Raw genomic sequence first — 22,375 nt, 5'->3', positions numbered from 1 at the left:
GCTATACTAAAAGAATAGAGAAAAGATTTAATCAGAAGGCTAGGAAAGGAATGGAATAATAAAAACCCATGACTCCTCAGAGCCTTGACACAGCTGGACCATGATTAGTCATCAAGTAAAAACAATTCACATGAGACCAATCAAAGATGCACCTGTTGGTAAACCATCTCCAGACCACATTCCACAGACATCAGATAGTTATTGTTTACATTTATTTTCTGAGGCTTCTCAGCTTTTCAGGAGAAAAAGCCCTGGCAAAGGATTTTTCATAAAAATATCATGGTGACAATTTTCAGCCTTTTGCTCTCAGGCACAAGGTTTAAAGAATGGATTCCTTGCTACACATTTGCAGCATGTTTTTGCCATAGGAGACAACTCTCCAAGCCCTTTCGGATTTCTTCCTTCACTCATCAGTTATTATACTGTCCTTTTAGTCAATATATGTTTTGCTCACTAGCTCTTTGCTAAAGTCATTTTAGGGTTTCTAAGAAAAACCGGATTTTGAAGAAGAATTCTTTCCAGAACATGGTCCAGGAATGGTTTGAAATAATTTTAAAACAGGAGGCAAACAAAATCTCAAGTTTCCCATCCTCTATACTAAAATGCTGTCTTATATATTTTTTCCCCCTTAAGTACTTGTTGCAGAAAATAGTGCTCTGTCATCATGTTGCAGCAGTGGCTTGGCTTATGGCACCTCAGCATGCCCCATAATTGAACCTGTGATTCCTCAGTGTTCTTCCTGCATTTTTCTGCTTGAAGGTCAGGGGAAAAGAGAACAAGGTATCTGGTGAAGTAACAGTCTAGCAGGAAATGAAGAACATTATAGGTGAGAGGGGAAACTGCTATTTCTTCCTTCATTTCCAGAGGTGGAGTTTCATGCCAAACCCTTTGTCACAACGCTCAACAAACAGCTCTGGTGGTCAGTTCTCATACCCTTGAAAAGCAGAATGTCCCCTTCAAAGGTGGAAACAGAAGTCATCCTTGGGCTAATTTTACCTGTTTTGGGTCTGAGGTTGAAACTGTGTGCAAAAAGCCAAACCAGTCTGTTCTCACAGCATAACTGAAACCCTACAGGCTTTGCTGGACAAATGAGAGACTGGGGTTTATTCCAACTGCTTTGTTAATCCCTTCTTGTTGTCTTCAGGGAAAATAACTGATTTTGACAGCTCCATAAAAATAAAATACATATGTGGGAAAAAAAAAATGTATATATACACACACAGATATGAGTGTATGTGGTAAAATACTGATAACAAGTACCTGCTATGTTACTGTGAAACTTAAGAATATATCGTAAGAAGACACATTGCTCTCCATTAAAATTTTGAGAATAGCAATTTCTTCCTGAAAAAATACTTGTGAGTTTATAGGTGTGTGTTGTGCAAGTCCATACATGACTATGTGCATCTATGTGCATGCACACAGACTCCTAGAGAAGGCACAGAGTTTCTCAGAAGAAAGCCTGGCCTCAGCTGTCAAGTGAGGATGCTCAGTGCTTTTTGTAAAAGCAGTTCAAGTCACTCAAGCTGAAGAGTTTGGTCTGCAAGCACTCAAAATCCCTGCGCATCTGTGGAAATTCATGGCCACGTATTTTAGGATCAGTGCCAGAAGAGAAATTTTGAAAACCATGTGTAGAATGGTTTGAGTATGAGTAGTTATGTATTGCTTCAGCAATATGGAACCAAAATTGAGCCTGGAAAAGGTGTTGAATGAAGAGGATTCTCCCTTGCGTGCTGAGTTCAAAATTAGAAATGTTCATTTCCAAATCTAGTTTGACTGTAGCCTTGGATAATGCACTAGATTTTCTGACTTTTAAAATAATTTTATGTTAAAATTCAAAAGAGATTTCTATTAGTTTTCTATAGTCTTTTTAATAAATCTTAACAAATGAATGAGAATACCACTTATCCAAGAGTACCAGACTACATTTCTTAGTTACAAAAGTTCTCTTCAGAAGTATGTCATCTTCCATAAACAGAAGGATTTAATCAAAAAGCATGACTTAAAAAATGCATTCAAGTGTGCTGGTTAAGGCATTACTGTGGGACTTTTTATTGCACACTCTATATCTCAGCTTAGTCTGATCTTAATTTGTTTGTCCTTCTGGTTTATTTGGATTGAAGAGAGATAGAGTCATCAGGGGTTGAATTTTGGGAGTTATTAACTGTTGTGTTAGCTATGCACAACATTTGTTTTTCAAATGTAGCTCAGTTCATCTTCACAGAGGCAAAGAAGATGTAAAAGTGTGGGGGAGAAAGGCTGTTGTTCCCACAGAGGCAGCCACCCCTGAAGCACCATTAATCATACCCACTAACTCCCAGAGGTGGCAAAAGCCATGGCTCCAGCTCTCCATGCCAGTCCTGATGGGCAAAACCAGTTCTAGGGCTTGTTCTTTTCCATCCCTTTGCTTCTTCCTTCAGACAATGGCCCAGGGAGTAGAGTAAGCTGTTTCCAGGGTAGGGCAATTATTGTGGAGGCAAGCCTGCGCAGAAGCATGGTCCTTAAGATAAAGTCAGCTACAGTTAAATAAGGTTAACGAAGGAAAGAAAAATACATGTATAGCCTTACTGTTATGCCTCAGACCTCCCTCATACTCCAACATCCTGAGCATTTAAACCATGGAGACTCCAAATTCACAAGATTATTTAAATGCAAGTCATTAGGCAGAGGCTGGGCTGTCTGAATTTGGGCTTTTGTGCATCTGTGTCTGTTCCCTTCAAAAAAGATAAGAATTTCTTGCCTGATGGCCAGAGTTTAAGGCAAAGGATAGCACAAAGTGCCTGTGACATTTTTTGATTCAGCTGTGAGATTCACCTGCCAGCCTTTGGACGGGATCAGTGGAAATGCTACTGAAGTCCACAGCTGCTCCCTTTCTTAGCCTTTGCATCTGGACCATGGTGTTCTCGAGGGTAAGTAACTACCTGTTTATACAAATAGCAAATCTCCAAGATAGTGTGTGAAAATGGTCATGAGCGACACTTCCTTTTTTGGAAGAGGACTGGGCAAAATCTTCTACTTGCTTTTATCCAGACTGTTTGAAGACTCCACCCTACTAGTGGAGAACAAACAAGAAAACAAATTTTTTAAAAGGCAGCCTCCTCAGCATGGTTAACTTTAAAAAATGTCTTTATCAGGCTGACAAATACATAAGTATGAGTGCAAAGGAGTGACTCATTAGACCCCAACATCTTGTGGGTCAGACTAGATGAGTTGCATTTTCAAAGCATTTTCTTAGAGCTGCTTTTTTTTTTTTTTTTTTTTTTTTTTTTTAAAGGCCAAAAATTTAAAAAACCAAAAATACAGGCCTAAGACTTGAAAAGTCAGACATTGAATCAGAGGATGGTTTGGGTTGGAAGGGACCTTAAAGATCATCTAGAAAGTTTTGTGCATTTGTTTATTTCTAGTTTAGTGCTTGATGACATCTTCATTCAGACAGGCTTGAACTTGTGTGTTGTATGTGCGAATGGAGTTGCTGGAAATGACAGTCAGGAGCAAGAGAGTGTGCTGCAGCTATGAACTTTCTTAGCTGAAGATCTAACAAGGGGGGAAATACTTTACTCAGAGTTTTCCCAGCAGTGTATAACTTATTTTCCATGGCCCTTATGTGAAGTAGGGACTTAGGATGTTGAAAGCCTTGTGTGAATATTTCACTTGAGTGGGCTATATCCCTCATGCTTCCAAAGGCTCGTTGAGAGGAGGGGAAGGTGCTTGGCTAAGTAATCATACAGTTTTAGACTCAAGATCTGTATTTTGAATCCAGCAAACTGGGAGGTAGGATGTAATTTCAAACCATATGTGGATAGGATGTTGCACACTAGAATGACCATTCCTTTGGGAGTTATCTTGCAAATAAAAACCAATTTTCCTCTTGCACAAATGAAGACCATGTCTTTTATACAGGGCTTCCTTTTGCTGTGGATCACCTTGTTCCCATCCCCAACTGCGTAAAATAGATAAAGCTCAGAACACTTTACATCAAAAATGAGTTCCTTGTGAAAGGAAATGGGCTGAGGCTATACAAAAAGCTGTACTTGATTACTGGTAAAGGCTAATTATGTATAAGGTACTTTCCTTTCTTTTTTCCTTTTCCCCCTCCAACCCCTTCCCACTTCAGGATTTACAGTCATTCTCATATTATGTGTCTTCTTACTGACCATGGATGAATGCAGAGGATGCCCTTTCCCTTGTGCATCTCTCAGTCACTACTTTCTACTTTTATCAGGCTGTGTTTGCTATGGCAATGTGGGACACAGCCTGTGTCTGTCAGATGAATTTCCTTCACGGTTCCCTGAGGAATCATCAGGTCACAGTGAGCATCTGTAACACTGCCATCCCTGCTGTGCTGACTCACCCCCACTGCTTATCAATGGAGAGCTTCAAAGACAGTCAAAAGGGCATGGGGAGCTTCTGCTGTTTTTAAATATTTGCAGTATAAGTGAAATGTATGAATAAATCAGTATTTATACAAAGAAAGAATGGGAGCAAGACATTTAACCCCCCAGTATTTTATGTATGTCCCATTCTGGATTTATTCTTCCTTTTATCTGTGCATAGCCAAATAATAACAAGGGGAGAAGCTCCAACAGACAAGAATGAAAGACAGACCCTTTCTGCCTGACTCTGGAGAGATGTGGAGAACAGTTTTCTGTGGTGGAAATGCTGAAGTTTAATCCTGTTGTCTTTTTCTTGTGGGCCAAGGGGTTTGAATTTCCCAATGCTTATTGGTGTTTCTCCTCTGTGTTATTAGGTGTAGGACTGCCTCTCATACCTGATATGATATTTTGACCCAAAAATCCTTTAAATCCAGAGCACAGGAGTCTTTTGTTTTTGGCTGAAGCTTTCAGTGGGTTTTGGCAAAATGTGTAGCTGGATGGAATCCTCCAGCCTTTCTAGATGGATAACTAGATCTGTAAGTCTACAGGCAAATTCTTCTTTCTCATAAAAGAACAAGTTTCAGCTTAAATTCAGAAATTTGTTGCTTGAAAGGGCTGTTTTTTAATCTGTTTAAAAAGTATGCTTTTATGATGATTAACTCTTAGATCTACTTCAAAGCAATTTCAAAAGAGGCAGAATGTGGGCAGGTACCAATTACCTGTCACAATTAGTGTGCATCTTATTGTACATATTTAAGAAATTAATGACAGTAGGTGGTTAGAACTGTCTCATTGCTACTAATTAATATGATAAGTCTTCAGTAGGCCATTGGCAAAATAAGAATACCAATTAAACATGATGTCAATAATTATTAATTATAGAACAGATATATTAGAAGTCCAGTAATAATAATGGGAAGCTGTGCTTTCTTTCAGAGACATTTCAATGCATTTATTACTTGAAAAGCAGTGTATATTTAATATTAAATATTTATTTAATGGAAATCATGTCTAAGAAGTGCATTTAGTTGTCCTTGAATACTAGAAATTGAAATTTTGTTGCTGCTCGGTATCTTTCTCATCATCCTTCTTGTATTTGCACCCATTTGATGTTGTTACCAATAGGATGGAATAGCACATATGGAGAGTATATCTGCCAAAGTGTCTTGCTGATATAGACTCAAGATAATGTTTCTCAGTGTATCTTCAGTTATGATCTCATCTTCTTAGTATTTATCTCCTTTTTCCCTAGAGTAGCAGCTATTCAGGGTGGAAGGAACAGACAGTTCTTCATGTGGACTTCTGGTAGAGTATAACTACAGATTATATAAATTGACCAAATATAACAAAATTACTACAGAAATATTAAAAAAAAAAAAAGTAAGAAAAAGGATGCTAGAAAAAAAGGATCTGCCTGATCTGCCTGATGTTTACTGTTGGTTCCAGTTTGCACTTGCTTAACCAAACCTGGTGGTTTGAGTCTGCTTGACATGATGGGACTCAGCATGGTGTCAAGCACTCCTACAGAGGAGGAGTGTCACAGGGTAATGGCTCCAGTGTCTGCTGGAGAACTGCCCCTCAACTAGGGCATGAAGCCTGAGGGAGCTCCAAAGGAAGGACACAGCCCTACAGGGCTGGGGACAGAGAGCTGCCCAGGGCCTCTTGCTGAAGTCAAGGCAGAGGGAGATGCTGTCCCTGTCTGCACAAGGTCTGCACTGATAGAAGACTTGGGTCACTACACTGAGGTCAGTCTGGAGGAGGTCAGCTAATGTGCACCATCAGGGAAGAAGTAAAAAGCAGTTGAGGGGATCTTCAGAGACCCTGCAGAGAGGAGAGCCTGAACTTGCAACTGCGCAGAGGAGAGGCAGCCAGAAACCATTTGGTTTGATGGAGAAGATGGGAAGCTTAGTCCTTTTTTTTTCAGCAGGAGAGTGGCTGGTTCTCCAACTACAGGTCTGCAAGTGCAGGGTAGTTCCCATGTCCTACTAGCTAATGGGGGGCAGAAAGTCACATCTCAGTAAGTACTGAAGTTACCTGAGACTGAGCCAGGCAGAGAGACAAGCACTGCTAGTAGACTGAGGGAAGTGATTACCTCTCTCTATCAGTGTTTGTTAGGCAAACCCTGGAGTCCTATATTCCTGCTGCACTTCAAATATAAGAAAGACACTGATGAACTGGAGAAAATTTAGCAGGTGGTCCTTAAGATGCTGGAGCACTTGTCCCTTGTAGCCTTACAAATAGAGAACTTCACGGGACCTCATAGCAGCCTGTCAATACATCTGAGGAGATTATCAAGAGGAGGGACATGGGATCTTCTGTAGTGAGTCATAGAAGCACAATAAAAAAGGATGTAAACTGACTGGAGACCTCCTGATGTCTCTTCTGATCTTAATGTCCACAGTTAATTTTCTGTGATCATAATGAACTTCCCCTCACCACAATGACCCATCCTTGATGTACTGTGAGTTTTTAACTGAACCTTGTGCTGATGAACAGTGAGCAATGGTGGCTTTGACAGTGGAACTGCTGGTTGTGGACAAAGGAGGAGGAATGTCAAGGCAGGAATGGAAGAGTGAAATATGATGTTACAGGGAAAGAACTTTCAAAGTGTTCAGGATTCTGGAGTCAGCTATGGAGTGGTTGAAAGCCATTCAACAAGGGAAGTGTTCACAAAATTCTGTGGGTTGGAAGGGATTCACAAGGATCATCTAATGTGACTGAAATGAATGGTCTGTATAGGGATTGAGCCCACAACCTTTGCTTTGTTAGCACCATGCTTTAACCAAGTGAGCTAATCCAATTTTTTCTTTTGAGGAGTAAATATTGCCAAGAAATCCTTTGGTCTCTGTGGGGGTCATAATAATGTCAATTTTAATATGTGAGACTGCATTATTAGTATTCTGCTGGATGCAAGTGATTGAACACGAGAGAAATAACTGCAAATAATGTTTCCTGATGGAGGAGGAGAGGCTGCCCGTAAAGCTGTGTTCTGGATGGGCTTCCAGATTTTATGAGGGTGTTGTTTCACATAACGGGGAGACTTTGGGATTTTGTCAGCTTACTTTGTAATTTTGTTTTCATGCAAGAACCTTCCATTTAGCTTAGTAGCAGACTAACCACCTCTCCACTTGAGTTTCTTGCTGCATGTGATCTTGAATGCTGCTGCTCATATGCTGCTGCCTCTTGTATAGAAAAGGTTCCTGCTGTGAGGGCAGTCAAGGTGCTTTTTAGCATTTTATTAATTGTCAGTCAGGGCAAAAGCTAGACTTTTTTCCAAGGGGGTCAATGTAGCATTCCTTTTCTGTTTTAAATTACAGTAAAGGCACTGTTATTGAAAGAGAATCAGCACTCTCCTCCTAGCATCTCGAAATTTTTGCTTTACTGCTCTGACCTGAACTACCACCCTCCATCTGACAGATTTTAAATAGTCAAGTGTTGCACCACTTTGACTTCCGCTGTGTTATCTTCAGCCTGATGGCTGCAAACATTCCCAAACCCTTGTAAGACAGCTGAGTAGTTCCATGCAAGTGGTTTCAAGGGAGAGAAGCAGTGAAAACAAGACATGATTTATTTAGGGTACAAATTAGATAAAAAGACATATTATCTCTTTTTCCTGTGGCTGCCCTTCTGTCTGTCTGAAGCCTTGAATGTAGTTCAAATAAATTTATCAAAGGTGGAAAAATATGGCATAGCAACTGTAGATTTTGGGATCTTGTTTTGTAATGCAAGTAGTGGGGTAGTACCAGGAAGCATGGCTGGATGTACAGAATCTCAAGCAGAAAGTGAAACTCAGCTGAAATTATGTCTTAATGAAGACAGAAGCCAGTGGACAGCAGGACATGAAGCAGACAGTGGACAGCAGGAGATGAACAGAATGAGACAGTATCCCAAAAATATTCTGCTGTTGCTGGTCTCTGGATCAGCTAGAAATCAAGCAATGTTTGCTGAAGTCTTTTGACTTTTTTCCTTACTTCCTCTCTTTTCTTCCACATGCTTTTCTCCTCCTTTACTTATCTGGTATTTTGAATTTCATATCCAAACAACACTTGGGTATGATTTTGCATGATTTAAGACATCACTTTCAGGGTGATGCATTATCAAATGTTGTTCTTTTTTAATTAGAACTTTATTTTCTTGTCAGCTCAATCTCACATACTTAGGCTGAGCTTTAGACTGGCACTGAACTAGAAAGATGAGAGCAAAAAAAATTTTGGGTAAGACCTTGAGCATGGTGAGTTGTTTTTTCTCTTGGTCTTCTTTGTTTTGGTGGTTTTCTTTGGCTGGTTTGTTTTAGGTTGGTTTGTTTTTTTTTACCCTCAAACTAGAGATTTGTGTTTGGAAATATGATTTTGTCTTAAAATTATATATATATGACATTTTATTTTTGTTTAAATAGTCTCAAATAGTTTCTTCAGAGATTATGTATCTCTGAACAATAATATCACATACAATTAATCTATTCTATATAATTCTAATGTACATTTTTCTGCAACTCTTGTCTTATGAGTCTGGAGTGATAACTCTTCATGGTGTTCTTCAACTCACCCTTCCACCACTTCGTCCTTACAGCTCAATGCATTTTCCAATCATACTAGTCACTTAAGTAGACAACAAAGTATATGAGAAAGGGCATTTTTGTGTCAAGATTGTGTCAAATGCATTCTTTTTGCCAATATAAGATGTTTCTGTGCAGTAATTTGGACGGGCAGCATAATTATTTTAATTTTTTAATGCTGTCTAATCACAGAAAATACCCAGTAATACAAAGTCAGGGACAGTGCTACAAGTGAAATGCAGAAAGAGATCTTGGTTGTCTCTTAGAATTTTTTTCCAACTTTGCAGACAATAGTGTTTGGACTTTATGTCTCTTTTTAAAAAAAAAACTTTCATTAGGAAATTTAGCACCAAATGCAGTTACACAGACCCAGCAATTATCTGGGTTTACATTAATTCACTACCAGTGGGAGGAGAGGAGTTGGTAGCTTCCAGACTCTTTAAATATCAGACTTACTCAAGAAAGTGGAACTGTGACTGTGACAACTGAGTCAGAAGAGGAACAGCTCCCCTGGGTTTGAAGGGAGCCAAAACCTACAGATGTTACCAGTCAACATGTATTAAGCACACCTGCAAGTGTGGCAATTGGGTTTTTATGTCCCTTTCCCTGGCCAGGGAAAGATGAGAAAAGCTTGTACTGAAGCCAAAGGAGAGGGGAGGGGGGGGTTGGTGAGTGACATGGGAACTTGTATTACTGCAGATATGGAGACACTGTATTATCACTCTGTAGAGCTAGCTGAAATAAACAGGATTTATTTTCTGGAGGGGAAAGCGGGAGGAATGTTTTCAGGAAATGATTTCTAGTCTGGGAAGGTGAATGTGTGATAAGCATGTCTAGGTAAGTTCAAGACCATACCTGGAAAAGTGAGAGAGATGCTTAGTGATGGGACAGGCTAGAGGAACATCTTATTTTCTGCTTGAGGAGAAAGAAGATCAGCTTCTCCTAGCAGCTGGCAAGCTTGAGTTCTTGAAAAATGATGTGGAGTCTGGTATAGACACAGGTGCTCCTGAAAAATGAGAAAACAGTTTGCATATTGATGCCACTCAAAACTCAAACCCAATTCACTGCAGATGGTTCTAATTTGAAACTTGGTTTTATGCTTTCCTTCTCAGCATGAGATACTCAGGATGAACTTGTAGAATAGTCACTTGAAGTAGAACTGTTCCTTCTCTGTTTTCAGCACAGAGTGGGAGGTCTGCCAGTCTGTTGCATGAGTGCAACTGCAGCTTCTAAAGAGTATTTATCATGCTGTATGAAAACTGTAACAGAACAACCTTTGTAGCACCAAGCTTCTCTGGGCAGCTCTGCTCTGTGCTGCGCTTGTCACTCTGCTCCATTTGGCACTCTCCTCCATAGTCACACTTTGGCTTTGTCTCCCTGCATTTTTGCTGCCTTTAAATTTTCACTGTACCTGCTTGAGCTACAAAGACTGCAGACACAGCAATGCTACAGGTTACTTAGTCCTTCTTGTTGCCTGGAGCACCAGAATTTTCCCTCATCACTTTAAAAAAATTATGTGTGTGTGTGTACAACCCACACACGTAATGTCTAGTGCTGGCAGGACCCTGACCCCCTGTCAGGACATGTGCACACACAATCTCTGGGTCAATTGTGAGCCTCTCCTAGAGAGATCCTTCTAAGAGGACTTCATTATATTTAATGAAACTTTTTCTAGTACTACACATTATTTTCCCTTATTCATTAATTAAATACTTGCTGCCATCTACCTTTCATCACCGGATTTCTTAATTTCCTAGTATTTGCTTATATAAGTCAGTTTGTACTCTGTTCTGTTGTGTGAATTATCTTCAAGTTGTTGTAAAGACTTTCTTATGTCTGCATTTTTCTGCTTTCTCAGAAGGTTATTCTGTTTATAGGCTGAATTCTTAAAAGTTTCCAATGCTCTGTCTGACCTGAGCTTTCAGTATTCTGATTCTTAATCAAGTCAAGCCTACACTAAATGTCCAGCTAACTTGTCCAGTGATGCATTACGGTTTCCATCTTATAATGTAATCCAGAAGCCTTTAATCTATTTAGCTATTTGTACTGATAGCCATTAAAAGACATTCCTGGTTTGCCTTTTTCTCAATCTTTGCCTTCCTACACGGTCTCATTACTCTCACTGAATTGCAGTGCTGAGACTCTGAATGCTTTTGATCCTTGCATTCCATTATTTTGTGCTTGGGTGAAGCTATTTTTGTGTAATATAGAAGTACCTATTATGCAGACATGGAAAAACAAATCTTGGACGTCTCGTAAACAGCACATTTGTTATATAGATGAAGTGATTTAGAGGTTGTCTCCCAGGTCAGCTAGGGAAGTTTCTTTTCTCTAGATCTGTATCACATCTATCCAAATCATGCCTGATGCTTCTGCCCATGTAGGGTGGGGAAACCTCACTGGCACAGAGTGACACAAGTCTTTGGTAGGGGGGTCTGACAAGGTTTCTTGGCTTGCATGGTATTTGCTGCCCTGTCCAAATTAGGATGGTGGCAAGGGAGCCCAGCTCAGGGTGAGCTATCTGAGACTGTAACCACCTCTTTGCAGGGAGACCATGAGAATTTTTTCTTCTTGCCATGCACTCCTGATCCTTTCAGTTTCACAGTGTTTCCTACTCTAAAATGAAAGATTCTTTTGAGTTCTCTTTTTCTTCCCATCATCAACCAAAAAAAAAAAAAAAGAAATAATACCAGGAAGCTAATATAGTGTTAGGTAACATCCTCCTCTAATGGAGTAAACTTAGTAAATAGTTTAGGGTGAATAGTATTTTATTTCATTTCTACATCCAGCATCATAATGTTAATCATTTAACTGATGGACAAAAAAAGCTTTATTCAATTCTCCATAATGTTCTGCCTTTGATAAGTGTGGGGTTTTTAAATGGGGATGAGTTCTCTTGCTGCAGACATTTTTCTCTGTGATTTTCTTCTTTCTTCATTTTCTGGATGATTAAGATATTAGGCTAGCATAAAAATGGGATAATTATGTTAATGTTAGCAGTGAAAAATCAGCTTTTAAACAGCTTTAGAATACCTAGTGAGTTTGGTTGCAGGGAGGTTGGTGATGTTATTGGCGGAAACTTGGAAACTTCAAGTGCCTTACCTTTGACCTACACATCTAGTGCTAGCCTGAAATTCCTGAGTACCTGATAGGACATAAGAAACTGAATCCACTACAGTCCCTTTTCAACAGCACTGTACTCCAAGTGTTGGAATAAAATTGAAGATTAATCTCAAAAGCATTATTATTCTGCATGATATTGGGTAGTTAGTGTTGTTATCAGACCCATCTGTATCTTTTGTTTGCTCTTTTGGCATTGTATTCTGTTCAGAAGCTCTTTTAACTTCTCCCAACTCAAAATGTTCTGTGAAGGGCAAAAGCTCTCCTATCCTGGGCTCAACCCTCCCCTCAGCAATTATTCACCGAGTAACTCTTGTGATGGGGCTCGGGGTTAAAAAAGCACTTAAATATTATTCATATGCTTGACTGCTTTCCAAAAGAAAAGTGCTCATCATGAGCATCTGAACTGAGAAGATAATCTTTGGTTTGCCGTCGAGCTGTCAGCGCTCCATCAGCGCCCCGGCTGTGAGGGGTGTAGCTGGATGCACGGGGTATGTGCTGCTGGCTGGGGAAGGTGCAGGCTGGCAGCTGCCTCCTTTCACTCCTAAGATCACAAATATTCGCTGGTGTTAACTTGAATGATGGCAGACATGGCAGACGTGGCAGAGAGCTTGGCCTTCTGCTTGCTGTTGGGAATTCATCAAGGCAAATCTGAGCTCAGTGGTGACTGATTTGCCTGACTGATCCTGCTGAGTTGGAGGAGAGAGGCAGGGGTGTTATCTCTATGCTGACAACACTGAAGCAAGAACCAAGTGTGTATAACTGGTTATTGGATTCATATGGGTGCTGAATACAATGCTTGACAAGATGAAAGTGCTCTGTTCTTGGAAGGCAGCTGCTCTTAGTGCAGATGTCAGAATCAGCCAATTTAACCTTTTCTTAGGGAGTAAGACCTGGAAACGTGGACAAGTCAACTAGGAATGCACTTTCTATGTAGTGATTACATATTTGTCATTGTGAATAATTGGTATTTGTGGCTTTCTGAAATGATGGAAGACTACTGGAGTCACTGTATCATTGCCAGCCATTTTTAGGACTTCTACTGTGGATATACATATATTCAGATTTAACGCCCGTATTATCTTCATCTCATGCTGTTATTTTTTCCCTTCCTCTTTTATTTTCTTCTGTAGGAAGAAATATGAAGTTCCCAGAAAAGTAGAATGAGATCTGGGATAGGGCAAATCAAATTCACTCTTTTAATCAGTGGATGCCAGTCACTTCTGTATAATGTCCTCTCTTTTTAAAGCTATTAAGCTATTTTAAAGATTATTAAAGCTATTAAGCTATTTTAAAGATTATTAAGTGCTAAAGTTTTCTAGACTCTTCTAACTTTACTTGGTGCATACACTTTCTAGACTGAAAATAAATAACAGGCAAAGAACACAGTCTACATGCACATGATTGACCTCTGTCTGGTGTTAATTAAAACTGGTGACTGAGCTATTGAAATCCTATAGCTTATAGAATTCACATTAATCTGTGTACACTAATAACTTTGACTTCTATACTCATAAGAGGGCAGAAGCAATTAAACCCCCACATAAATAGTAAAAATTTCTATGTGAGCACATTTACAATTTGTATAATAGAAGTTGTGTTAATTATGTGTGCTTTAAAAAAAAATCTTAACCTTAGAAATTTTGTACAAGAGAATGGGTGATCTGTGATTGAATGCATTTCTACCTTTACTGTGGCATTCACAGATACCTATTGCTCATAATAATAGTGTTTCTTGCACAATATTCCTGATATATATTCAAAAGTACTAGAGGAAAAATGACTGATTGTTAACCATGTCAATGCTAAGTCATTACTAAAAAAAAATAAAAAAGAAAGGGGAGGGAGAAAAAACATCCCATATGTCTGTTTAAAGGTAGATGGAAACATGATCTGCTTTCAGAATAGAAATTAGAGAGCCAATAACCTTTCCAAATGAAATTATGTTCCTTGTTCTGGTATATTGTACCCAACTTGACTCACAAAGGAATTTGAAGAAAATCGTCTGCCTGGCAAACATTTGCAACATGGCTGGGAAGGCATGAGAGAAAATGGTGACTACTGTTGCTATTTTGACAGTAGGAGCTTAATATTAACCAAAATTCCTGGCATCTCTGGGCTGGCAAAGGCTTTGTGGCAGTACAACTAGTTGGTAGTTTGCTGAAGGTCTCTTTGTTCCTGGCATGTAGCACATGCTCAAAAAATAGTCAGAATTCAATTTCAAGGGAGCTTTTAGCTCTGGCTTCACAGTTATTTTCTTTTATTTTTCCTTACTAAGTGCACAGAGAAGGAGAGGTGGCAAGAAGGCTGCAGGCATTCAGGAGGAGGCTCCTTTGGCTCACCCTCCTGTAGAGGACATTGGTGTTTTGAAGTATTGCAGTCTGTGACTTTCATTGAGGGCTTTTTCCTTGAGCAATCCAAATGCAGCTTTCTGTATTTGAAGTACTGCAGAAAACTGTTCAAAGGACACTTTTATACCCAAAAAATGTTATTCTACAAGGGCATATAGTTTTTTATTTGGTATCTCTTTTTAGTGACATAAGATTTTGTTTTTACTGGGGGCATCCAGAACAATTTTTTTTTTTTTCCTAAGCATCTACTCCTGCAACAATAATTCCCCTGCGTGCTGTATAACTTTTTTTTAGGAGATGGAAAGGATGTAAGGGTTACCAAGGCAGAGAAAGCCCAGCCTTCCCTTTGTTCATAAGGGATGTGTTCGTTCTTCAGGTGTTGCTGCTTGGGATGGATCTGCATGTTCATGGCTGCCTACCCCATCTTTGCCACAAAAAGTTGCTTCCCTTGTGTGGTGAGGGTGGAAGTAAAGTTTAATCACTTTTGTTTCTCAGATTTTGAAATCTATGTGTTATTGCTCTGGTGACTGAGCGTCTCCAGAGGCCAAGCCCGAAAAAACAGCAGCTTGAATTGCTGCATAAATCAGAGAGAACTAGTTTTGTTCTCATGTCTTAGTGTACTTATTTTTGACCTTTATTTTGTAATTCCACTTTTTCTTGTATTTTATTTTTTCTATTCTGCAATTCTCTGTTATGTTCTTTTTTGTTCTTTTTTGTGTTATGCCTTTTTCTTACTAAGACCATTTATCTTACCCTTTAATATTAGAAAGGGACTGCATATTGTTTGGGTATATTTGAGCATATATGAAATGACAGATGTCTGCAGAGACAGACTCTGTCTGTCATATGGGAGGACTAATCAGAACATCACACTTGCCCCCCAGCTTTTCTTGCCTACCCTTGTCTTCCCTTTCAGTGTCAATGCTACTGCTGGTTGTACTTGTCCACACATTTGTGATTAACTAAAACCTTTCATTTTACTTTAAGAATTTGCCACAAGCCACTTCCATTACAGCAGTGTAAAGTTTCTTTAATCTGGCATATTCTCTGAGCATACCATGTGTGCTGATGGAGCTAGTGGAACAACTCAGGCTTCATTCTCTTTATTGTACCAGATATGATATAAGTTTGTTTGACTTGCCTTGTCATGCCCAGGTCTAATTGGATGCCATTTTAGAGTCCTCTTCCAGCTTCAGTACAGGCTCTGTGGCTTCTGTTACTGAAATTCCAGTTGTGTGGTCATGTGTTAAAGTTGTAACTTCAGAGTGATCCACCTGCCAGGTCTGCCACAATGGGGATTTCTCCTGAGCATGCTCATCCTTTTTCCTCACTCTCTTTTGCATTTGTGTGATAGGCTTCTAAGCTCTGTAACACTTTGTGTCTGTTTTACTCTTATCTGCTTTGTGTCTCCTCCAAAATTATTTGATTTCTCGTAGTGTGCAGTACTTCTCAAATTCCTGTAATTCTGCCACATAGTTTTTACCTCTTGTCTGACTTGAAAAGCTATTAAGATAAACAAGACAGAGCAAGCTTTATGAACCAGCTACTATCAGAAATTGATTTATCCTGGTTTTGTTTTTCTTCCTGCTTAAGGACACAGCACTGCTCTCAATCTGTTTCTGTTGTCCTGCATGCTTGCAGAGACCTTCGACTCTCATGAAGAATTTTACTGCTCAATTACTTTGATCAAGCTGTTTCCCTGGCTATGCCTAGACTCTGAGGCAGGAATATGCCTTGGAATCTGCCTCTCAAAGTGGGTCTGGTGACATGGCATGCACCATGCCTCTTGCTTGGCCTAGGAACAGGAGTTTTTCCCAGCTTCAAAAATAAAAGAGTGGGGGGAAGAAGGTACCACCCACTCCTGAAGGTGAGGGTAACTGAGATTGCTGTTAATAGATCCCTCAGGGGGCAGATTAGAATGGAATGACACTGAATGACCAGCGTTTGTGTGAGAGTATACATATATATATGTATATACATATATATATATCTACAGGAAAGAAAGAGACAGGAAGGAAAAGAGTAGCGAGCAGAGAGGAAAGACATCACCCCCTGTTGGACCGAGTGATGAAACAATGGTTGTCATTTTGAAGTCTGTTGGTCTAAGTGATGGTTGCAGTCTTGATCTGTCTCGGGTGAGGGAGGCCCAAAAACTGCAGAAATCAATAGGTTAATATAGGTTCAGGTTCAGGCAGGAATTCCCAGGTACCTACCCTGGGAGGGGCGTTTGTGTTTAACACTCTTGCAACGCTGTGGCTCATGCACAGTCCTCTGGCAGAAGGCCCCAGCAGTAAGTCTGGGTGTGCTTTGGAGATTTTTGATGGTTTATGACAACTTCTAAGTTGTTTATTTACCTTCTAGGATGTGCAATTTACCCTCATCCTTCCTGCAGTAGCCCTTGTGTTCCCCAGATCCTTTGCTGACCTGATTTGACTCACTGAAAGGGTAGGAAAAATACCTCTTTTTCCTCTTCTCCACAGCTCAGTTGCAATTAAACTAATGCTTAGTGGGAAGAGAGGAGAGGATGAGTAATGCCCTATCACCATATCTTGCATCCTCTGCAGAGAGTTTCATTTCCAAAGAAGTGAAGAACAGCGAGAAAGCATATGCATATAAGGGCATATGAGTTTTTTTTTAGGTTATGAGAGCAATTTTCCAGGAGTTATGGTATTTAAAGTAGCTTAGCCTAAATTTCAAAATTTTCCTCACTTGTGTGTTTGCAGTGACAAATGTGGTCATGTACCTTGTATTCTGAGGCCTGCTGTCTCATTCAGTGCATAGAACAGGAGGGGTGAAAGAGAGCCATGGTACTGCTGAACTACTCTTCCTACTGTAGCAGCTGTATCCTGACAGGAAAGCTGTCACTTAAAACACACACTGTCCCTCTCAAATCTGAGTTTGTTTGTACCTGAGGTTGCTGGAAAATTGGGCTAACATTTATCACATTGTTTACCAACTAGAAGTGGCTAAAGGCCTCTTTATACTGGCTGCTCATTGTGCATTTTATATCTTTCATGGAAAAAAGAGAACTGCTGCTTAAATGTAACAATTAATTTTCTTCCAATGGATCACAAATAGCTCATTTGGGGAAATCTCAACTATAAGCCAAGTTTATAATTTCCCCACAAGAAATGCAGGGTATGTTTTTGCAGACTAAAGGTAGATTCAGTGCAGTGTGTGTACAGAAAATATTACCAATTCTGCTTACATATAATTTGCTAGTGTATAATTGTCTTAATAAAAAAATCATGTGCTAGAAATGATCAAAAGCAAACTTGACATTTGAATGATAAAGGCCTTTTACAGATGTTTTGTATTTCCTATTTTTCATAAGATCATTTTTATATTAAAGTGATATGTTTGAGTATTTCAAAATTCTTGAATAAGGTTAATTCAATATCTCTGCTGTTTTTAGTTCTTATGCAGTTTTTCAAAAGCAATGAACACCTTTGATGTTGTGGTATATTCAGGCTTGATTCTTCTGCTACTATCTTCTTATTTTCATGGTTTGCCTTTTAGGTGTCTGCCTTCAGGAATGATGGCACAATGCCATATGTCTGTTTCGGTTCCTTCCCCACTCTTCTTGTGGACCCTTTTGCTGGCAGTGACAGAATCAGCCAGAGAGATTACTTCACATCTGCCCTGGGGGTCTGGTCATTTCCATTTTCTGTGAATGCTTCCCGCGTGGGAGCTGCTCTAAACCATGTGTTACACTGATGCTCAGAGTGACTCTACCAGAGCACAGCTTTACAATTTAGGTATAAAAGTTACCTGAATTGAGAAGACAGGTAAGAGAGAAGTTCTCTCTCTCTCTTCCTAACTCTCTGACTTGCTGCTGTTATTCTTCACTCCCCACCAGACAAATTCTGGCTCTGTTCTTCCTATATCCAAAGCAACAGGAGGGAACAGGTCAGGTCTTGATCTCCCATGATCACCTCTTTGCTTTTCTGTCCCCAGCTTCCCAACAAAGTGCTGTTGCTGTGCCTGGATCAGCAGCAATGCCACAATCCAATGTTTTCATTGAGTCAGGGATGCTGTGCAGGGATTGGCAGTGGCTGCTTCCAAACCATGGGGGACCACTGAGGGTTTATTACTTCCTTTTGCAAAGCAGAAGCTCATGGTGCCAGAGACTCCATAGTTTCCTCACTGGCCTCCTGCAATGTATCCATGGATGCTGCATACAGCTATTAGAATTGGGCAGCAGGTGGTGAGTTAAAGGATTTATCTGCCAAGAAGAAAAAAGTGTTAGGGTTTTTATTTTCTTTTCCCTGTTGCTTTGTGTTTGGTGAGGAGAGAAGATGCAGCAGGTGCTAATACCACTACTGCTGCCTTGGGGGCTCTTGTCCTGCTTCTGTTTCTGCCTCTCTGCTCTCACCTTTTTCCTGCTTATCCAGCAGGGCCTTGTGTTTTGCTGGGAAATGGTCTAACACATTTTTGGGGGTGGAGAGCTGACAGTATTTTGGAGCTGACTAAAAGACAAGAAGGGTGGTAGCCTTCTCTTGTTTCTGTTGTGTTGTTTTTTTTTTTTTTTTTTTTTTTATTTCTTTTGACCCATATGTTTCCTCTGTTTGATTTTGTTGTCACTGTCTCACACTGTCCCTAGCCAGATTCATCTTCTCTTAAGATTTATCCATCCAGACATAGTAATGCAACTGAGAAAGAATTCTTTATAATATATTCTGCTTTTCCTCTGAATTAATATCTAAATGCTAATATCAATGCTGATGCTAGATTAAAAATTTAAATTCTCTGGTTTTCACTTCCCTCTTCAATGCACGTTTCTGCCATGTTCGCCAATATTCCAAATGCTGTTTCTCTTTTCCTTTTTCCTCTCCGATTAAGCTAATAGCTAAATTTTAGAATTTCTTCCTATCCAAGCATCTCCAGTCAGGTAAGAAGACTTTTTTTTTTTTTTTAAGAACAATTATTTTGGCTGGTGATAGCTATAATTATATTCTGTGGTCACCGTGACAAGTAAGTGTAATTAGGTTTCCAGTTTCATGGTATAAGTTCATCACCACAGAAATGAGGGAAGACTTCCTATGTGTAGGATGCTAGGACATTGATTAGAGTAGTATTTTATTAAATATTTAAATGTGGCAAATCCTGTCCTATTGTTACAGCTGGTGCACACATTTATGTTGCATTGTCAGATGCTATAAAGTTTGTGGTGGCATATTCTCCAGCACCATTCTGGAACCCTTTTAATTGCTACCAATTGTTTTGGATTGAGATTTTAAGCTTTGCATGAATTGATGTCTTTCTAACATCATCTTTCACGGGAAGTTATCTCTGATTAGTAGCTGGTTTAAGCCCTTAGAGAAGAAACAAAATATATGTGTGGGTCTGGAGCAGAGAAATGGAAAATGACAGGAACACATATACACTTTGTACTGTACAAGCACAACTTCTCCCTTGTGCAAGGACAGTCTGGACTTGACACAGCCATGTAGGCCTCAAAAATATAATGCAGAATTAAATCCAATCTTCAAATAATTGAATAGTTCTGGAATTGTTCTAGATTTGTATATCAAAATCCCAGTGATAATCACATGAAGGATTCAGCTTTTTGAGTCTAAGGAGAGCACTCATAAGCACTTGGTCAAGTTTCTTTTAAAATTAAAATGTAATAGCTTTGTAAGAACACTAATTTTTTTTTTCTCACTGTCTCTATTCTAAGCATACCATTGCACAATATAGCCTTTGCTTTACTTCCACTAATTTGAGACTAAAATATCGTCTGAAATGTCAGGGGAACAGGTCAGGAAGACTTTCTAGTCTTCATCCAATGAAAAGACAGAGGAAATATTTCTGAGCCCTCCAGATTAAATGCAAGGTAGTCTGAAAAGGGGTAATACATACAAAATATTTTGTTTATTTTATATTTGTTCATGTTTTAGTGATAGACGTTTTCAGACTCTTAGGAGAGTGTAAAATTAGCCCTGAGAAAAGTAAGACCTCTGTTATTCTGGTGGGGTGAAATTTCATGCTTTTTTGGCATTGGTTTTACCAAGTTTCTCTGTGTAGTTCTCTGTGTGATGGCAAAATGAGGAACCTGAAGCCCTTTCTCCAGCACTGCTCCAGGCTGGTGAGTCTGGGGATTTCCTCCTGTTGCAGTGATATTTTTTCTTATCTATTCCTGGTATAATTCTTCAGAACTTTAGCATGCTGATGGTAGTGAAATTAATGGCTAATGACAAATTGTATGCATGGAGGATTTGTAAAGCCCTAGAGCATGATTAGACAGATTGTTAATTTTAAGAATACAAAGTGATCTCTTGATATAAAGCTACCTTCCACTGAGAGTATCAGTGAGAGTAAAATACCTTTTAGCTTAATTGTAACCTGCTATACCCAGAGGAAATTTAAAAAAAAAAAAAAAAAAGAAAATAATAGACATTATGAGAGTCCCTGTGGATCTATGCCTGAGTACTGGGGTCTGCTTCAGCATTGCTCTGTGCTTTCTGAACATGATAGATGCCAAGATGTGGCGACTATGGCAAGAACTGCTCCTGCTTTCCCTTGCTCCAAGCTACCTTGACCAGCTTTGCTTTAGTGGATTGCAGGGAGCAAGTGACCTGTGAATAAAAGTAGGTATCTGGTTAGCAAGGATTCAGGGAAAGGGGTCCTAGCAGGTCTGCTTTTCAGCCGTGTGCACTCTTCAGCCATGTACACATTTCCCTTCATCCACTTATCTAGTGGATAAAGGGAATTGTTGAGTCTCATCTTCCCTCTTGATGCTTGCAATTGTGCATGTTATGTGGTGCTGCTGGTGGCTGGAGACCTGCTCCCGTGGGCACTGGCTGTGGGAAGATCACCTTGAGGGAACTCCTCCTGTGTGCAGAGAGAGCACAGAGCAAACCAGAGTTATAAGCAACCACAAAGAAATCACTTCATTAGAAAAGGACATTTTGATTCAAGAGTTTTCAGTGGTCTGCCATTGAAAAACCTTCCAACAGTACTGAGCTCATCCACATGTGCTGAGGATGGCATTTATCCTCAAGGGTCAGATGTTTTCATAAAACCTAAAAAGTATGTGGGCCATGTCAGTCCAAGGAACAGGATCTATGACAAGTTCTTGGAAAAAATGTCTTTTGTTGTATGCTTAATATTTTTAAACAGTTTCTAGGAAGATTTTTTTTTTTTATTTTAGATTTTTATTGAGAGTGGAAAGAGAAACGTCTTTTAGGCTACTCAGCTGCAGACCTGTGACTAGGAGATATCAAAAAAAGATGATTCATTCAAACATGGTTGTGATATGGGATGAATAAACAAGACAGTCATCCTCCTGTAGGAATATTCATTTTGGTTTTGTAGTAAATATTCAGTATTTTCTCCTGATTAAATATGTTATTCTTCCTGGTGTCATTTTATGTAAAAACAATAAGCTGGAGTTAGCCCTATGTTAAATAAAATAAACTATGGAGTAAAAAAGAAACAAATCAAATATAAAAGATATACGAAAGACTTTAGCCACCTACCTGTCAGTAGAGGTAAGTTTATCATCAAGGAATAAAATTCCTTGAGAAGTCACTTTTGATTGATTAAGGCACTTACAATTTAATGTGCTACTGTAGCAAAATTTAAAAGCACAATAGATTGTAAGGAACAGATTGTTGTTCAGTTTGTTGGCAGTTCTGAAGAAGAGAAAAAACATTCCAGAAATGAACATTTGAAGTGCATTGCAATTTGTTTCAGGTCCATCACCACTTCTTTTCATCTGACATGAATTTTTTGATTCTGATTTTTCTCTTGAGTACTTCTAAAAACAAAAAGTGAGGTGCCTGATGTGAAGAACCTTATTTTTTGACTGCTTTTCTTTTTTTATATGGATGATTGAACAGAATACTTGAACTGTTTAGTTTTCTCTATTCAGGAGTATAAGTGCATTGTCTGCTCATTTGCTTCTGTGAATGAAAAAGGTGAAGTCAAAGTGAACATGATATAGTGGTGCTTCATAGCAAGTGTTCATGGAG

This window comes from Pyrgilauda ruficollis, unplaced genomic scaffold (assembly GCF_017590135.1).
Source record: "Pyrgilauda ruficollis isolate IOZ18807 unplaced genomic scaffold, ASM1759013v1 scaffold35, whole genome shotgun sequence".
In the NCBI taxonomy this organism is placed as follows: domain Eukaryota; kingdom Metazoa; phylum Chordata; class Aves; order Passeriformes; family Passeridae; genus Pyrgilauda; species Pyrgilauda ruficollis.
Note: the sequence above shows the minus strand (reverse complement) of the source record.